Consider the following 5,288-nt stretch of genomic DNA (forward strand, 5'->3'; position numbering starts at 1 on the left):
GGGTGGTTGTTCCAGCGCGGGAACACGCCCATCGACTCCAGGATGGCCGTGGCCCGGCCCGCTGGCCCCCACACGGGCCCCGCAGCCACCTGTGCCGGCACTGGAAACGAGAGAGAGCTTGGAGGGGGAGTTTGCCTATTCTTAAATGTGGATCACAGAGGTGGTCACAACTTTAAGTGGCTTAGAGAATTGTCCATATTCAAACTGGCCAGCTGATAGGTTCTATCAGGTCCCAGAGGAAGCTGTCAGCACCCTTCAGCAAGGACATCCCTTCCGGGCCTATGCTTGCTAACCTGTGACATTTGGTTGTGTCTGAGCCATCCTGCTTAGAATGAGCTGCAGAGAGAGCAGCAGCTGAGCCAGGCTGGGAGGGTGAGAGCAGCCTCCTGAAAAGCACAAGGTGCCCCTTACCCCTTCTCTAAATCCACAGGTTTTGCCTTTTTGTGTCACCTCCTCCGTGTTCTAGTACAGTGGTTCATTGGTGTTCCACCACTGAAAGCTCGTGTACCACCAGCTACAAATACTGCAGTACATTTAATGGTTTTTAAACAGATTTAGTTATTTATTTTACATCTTCTTTGCCTTCCTGCTTTTGCTTTTCAGAAGGTGGCCTGCTCTCAGAGGGCAGTAAGGAGGAGCCCACAGCTGAACCCACCCATGTTCCAGAACACAATGGAAGGGCTGTGTGGCAATTTGGATGCACAGGATGCAGCGTGGATGTATTTCTGATGTAATTTCAGAAAGAGTGGCTTTGACCAGCACTTGATCATGTTTGTACTGTTTGTGGGGATTCTGTTCCACTGTGGCTTACTTTGGGTGTGGTTTTTGTTTTTCCTCTCAGGCAGAGACATGTGACCAGTTTTCAGAAAAGTAATAAATTAACGAATAAAAACTCTTAAGTAATTCACAGGATTGCCGTATGGGTATCTGAGATCACATTTAGGTTATTTGGAGATTTCGGATAGATTATTTTTGATGGTGGTGGTGGCAGGAACATGTCTTCATTGGACTGTTATTGATCACCTGAGCTGATAGCTGGTGACAAAATGGGGTGACAGAGGCAGATTGGCCCAGGGAATGGTGCAACACACAGCAGCGAGGAGATACAGCTCCACTTTGTCTTGGTTTTTGTGGGTTGTGGGGTTTTTTTTCCCTAGGAAAAGCAAGGAAAACAGTGAAGTTACAAGGAAACAAATAGAGGTGTTGGTTTGCAGAAGCTAAATAAATAATGAGCGGCTCCCAGCTGCGCAGATTTTATTATTGAAAGAACAGATTTCATATTATTGGGTTGGCTTAAACCCTTTTGTTTCATAATTTATGACAGAACTTTATAGTTAACACTTGTATAAGGAAGAGAGTGGCAGAGATTTATGACTTTCAAAACCACTTAACGTATTTTGGCAAATAGTGTGGAGCAACTATCATTTCAAATAATGAAGATACTTAAATAAGGTAATAGATTATTCCTGTTATCATGTTAATGCATATATTTTTCCCAGTAAAGTTGACATGAAATGACAATTTTATTGTAATCTTCTTCACAAAATTTTATTGCTGTGATTTGTAGCATGGTTATAAACTCGTGACTGGGATAGAAAATAGATGCTGGAAGAAACTTTTAAAATCAAATAGAACTGAGTATGTATAAAATTATGGTCATATTTTATAACTTTTCTTTATTTGAACATATTGGCTTTGGCAGATTGTTAATTTTGCTTTTAGGGTGTGCAATCAAAGTTTAAAAAATGTTTTTATTGAGGCTGTTATAATCTGAATCTGTTACATGGGGCCGATAAGTCACGTTTTTTCTTCTCAAAGTAGTTACAGTCCACAGCTGAATTGCTAAATAATATGAGAAGTTTCTAAATAGAATAATGATTTTATTATTAAAATATATGTGGGAGACAGCTTAAAATGGAGAGATTATACCTTGCCAAGTGCACTTACAGAAGAGAGACATTAATTATCTCTCATAAAATGTCTCTGATTTCTCAAATCTAGCAACTTTAAAACAAAAAGTCTGACATAAGCAGTGATTGTGCAGCATTTAATTGTCAGTTTCATAAAATATGTGGGAGGCAAAGGAAAAATTGGGCAGAAAGACATAGAGAGGACATGGCCTTGAATAACTGAATCCTTTGTTTCACTTATTTCAGGGTGTATTTATAGCATAGTATATGCAGTCAGTAACAACAAATGTACTTTAGGAGAGAGCATTTGGAATTAATTGCATTAAATAATTACTGTTATATTCTAAATCATGAATTCTTAACCAAGTAACCAGTTTGTATGCAATGATGCTCAATATATATCCTTAGTTCTCTCAATCTACAGAATTCTTTAGCATTCTACAGTACTTAGTGAAGCCTTTTCAGAGTGATGCCTATTAAAAATAAATGTTAATGTTTCAGGAAAGTGTAGATGTTTAAAGGTGATTCATGGTTTCTTTCTTTTAAAAAAATGAGAATTGTGTACTGCAGGACGAGTTCAGGAAGTATGAAAGCACTTTACAAAGGAAAGAGATTGAGTTTGGTGTAAAATATTAAAGCTTTATACTGACAGATCTGTTTTTATTTAAATTTTTATTGAATTTTTTCTTTGAAGTAACAACAAGAGACACATACTGTTGGCAGATAAACGATGCTGTGCTGAATGAGTGGCTACTTAACCCTAGAACTGTCAGACACCATTATTTTCAATGTCAAGGAGCTGGAAAGCTTTATACAATGTTTTCTGTTCTTCAAATTAAATTGGTCAAATTTCTGCTCTTTTATACATTTCTCTGCCACAGCTACATGTGATATCTAGACTAGCTCAGCTGGGAGTGCTGAATTTGGCTCCAGACCTGCTTACAACATGAAGCCAAATTATGTTTCAGGTTATCTTGAAAGCTCAAACAGCAGAGCCTGAAGCACTGATGTTGCTCTCCTTTTGCTCCGAGCTTTAAAATATCCTAATATCTGCAGCAGCCGTGCTGCTGTCCTAATTAACAAATATAGCAATGGAAACATCGCTCAAGAGCCCAGAGTGTGATTCTATGAGGGCAAGACTTTGCAGTATGTGAGGTTCCACTTCCACAATTGATAATTACCTGTTAAAATTGAGGACATATCTGAGTTTTAAATTAAGGATGGTCATTATGTACATTTCTGCTGATTGCTGTCACAAAAAGCTTGTGTATTCCTTTAGTACTGACTAATATTTCAGTGCTGGTATTCAAGTGTATATCACGGGAACCTTCAAGAGGATTACTCATATTAAAGTCATTTAGTGTTTCTTGGGTGATGATTGTAGTAGTTCATTCTAGCAATCATTTTCTGTTCCTTATTTCCTTTTCACTCACATTTGGCAGGCCTTCCACTGGTTTTGAATTTCAGGAACACTGAAGTTCTGTGGTTGTCTTCTAATTTATCCTTAAAATTCTCTGATCAAAAGCCCTGCATAAATTCTTGTCATAAATTCTAACGTGTTCTTGCCGTTTGCTCACATCCTTCATTTACTTTCCAAGAAGAAAACTCATCACAGCAGTGAAATGATGAGAGAGAGTGAGTTTTAAGACCTTGAGAAATCAAGACAGAGATGTGGAACTGCCATTTGAGCAGTCCCTGTCGGCTTCATCAACAATTTCCATTCCAGTGGCACAGAGTGCAAATGGCTGAATTCCTTGATTGCGAACTCATGGAAATCAGTGGGTTGTGGTTAATCTGAGAATTATTGTCCAAGCACGGTCAGGTAACAAGCGTGGTGGGGTGGTCAGAGCACCAGTGTGTTCATGGTGTGGAAATTGGTGACAACGGCCACAAAGAAGTTCCAAAACTGATGAGGAGAGGCTCCTGCATCAAGTCAGTCCCTTCCCATTCTCCATAGCTGATTTGCTCTTTTTTAATATATTAATAAAACTAGTGGGAAAAAAGTAATTAATGACGAGAGGTTACACTTCAACCATTTTACTACTCGAAATGGGGACAGAATTTTCTCTGCTACATTTTCAAAAGATCTGATTTACTCTGCAAGATGGTGAAATGCTCTGCAAACACTGCAAAGGCAGAGTTGTGGTAGTTGAGTGTTGTGCCTGAACAGCAGGAAAGGAGAAAACAGGTGCTAAACAGCAACAATTAGCATATGTATACCAACTGATGAGGTGTTAAACATAGCCTCATGCAGAGGTGTCAAAACCTCGGCCAAACGATCTGTTATAACCCGTTATGTGAAATAATGCAGATGATATAAACCACAACGGAATATAAAGGGCTTCAAACAGCAAATGTCCTGGTCACAATCACAACGACTCATTTATCAGGACATGTGTTTTCAGGAGATTTGCAGCGTGTGTACATTCAGAACCAAAGCATTTCTCTACATGGTTAATGATCAGATAATTCTGTAATGGTTTCAAAAGAAATGATTGCTTCATTGTGTGTTATGCCAGCGTAGCCTAAAATTCGATGTCACGTTTTCTTTTGTCACTTCTATCATTTACTCCGGGTATTTTTTTTTGTTCCCTTTGCTTGCAGTGAAAGCTGGAATGCGAGATTTAGTGTTCTTAGTTTAAATTGTTGTCATGGTCTGCTGCTTTTCACACTCTGAAATTATCAAGTTCTATTAGGGACTGTGATCTTCGCTTTCATTTTAATGTCATATATTCTTTATGATCATTTAATGAATGCACTTAACAGTAATACATGTGAATGTAATAGTCATGCATCTTTCATGATTTTTTCCTTCGACTTGTGCTCTCCATTTTATGCTCCAGGCATGGCTTGAACTTTTTTCCTTGCTATTATCAATACAACCTTCATTGTCTCAGTTTTCACGTTGTTGTCTCCAGGAAAATTGAAGGATTCAGTCCCCAATAGAAGAGGGGACTACTTTTGACTATTAGTATTTACTTCTTTGTAATATCCAAGTATTTTTAATTACAATAGAGTAAAAAAAGTGCTATTAAAATAAGATACTGCTTTCACTTTTTGCCTCTCTTCCTTTCCCTATTTTTTTTTTTTTTTTGGTAGTTTTGTGAAAAGTTATAGAGTTAGAAACTGCCAATCACCCAGAAATGACATTATGAGAGCTATTCTGACTATGAGACACGATCCTTCACTGCATTAAACAACTCCCTCCGTTCCCATTTTTTTTTTTTTTTTTTGGTAGTTTTGTGAAAAGTTATAGAGTTAGAAACTGCCAATCACCCAGAAATGACATTATGAGAGCTATTCTGACTATGAGACACGATCCTTCACTGCATTAAACAACTCCTCGTCCCAGCCCTCATGTGACAGTATCCCCTTGAA

General features: G+C 38.4%; 1 long non-coding RNA gene across 1 annotated transcript in view; it reads left to right on the forward strand.

Annotated features, from left to right (window-relative positions):
* Nucleotides 1-4,890, forward strand: part of LOC108448662 — a 12,712-nt gene extending 7,822 nt beyond the window's left edge. The window contains exon 3 of the long non-coding RNA XR_001864628.1: nucleotides 604-4,890. This is a non-coding gene — a long non-coding RNA (uncharacterized LOC108448662). The remainder of the gene's footprint in view (nucleotides 1-603) is intronic.
* Nucleotides 4,891-5,288: the final 398 nt, after the last annotated feature.

This window comes from Corvus brachyrhynchos, unplaced genomic scaffold (assembly GCF_000691975.1).
Source record: "Corvus brachyrhynchos isolate BGI_N302 unplaced genomic scaffold, ASM69197v1 scaffold220, whole genome shotgun sequence".
Lineage (NCBI taxonomy): Eukaryota > Metazoa > Chordata > Aves > Passeriformes > Corvidae > Corvus > Corvus brachyrhynchos.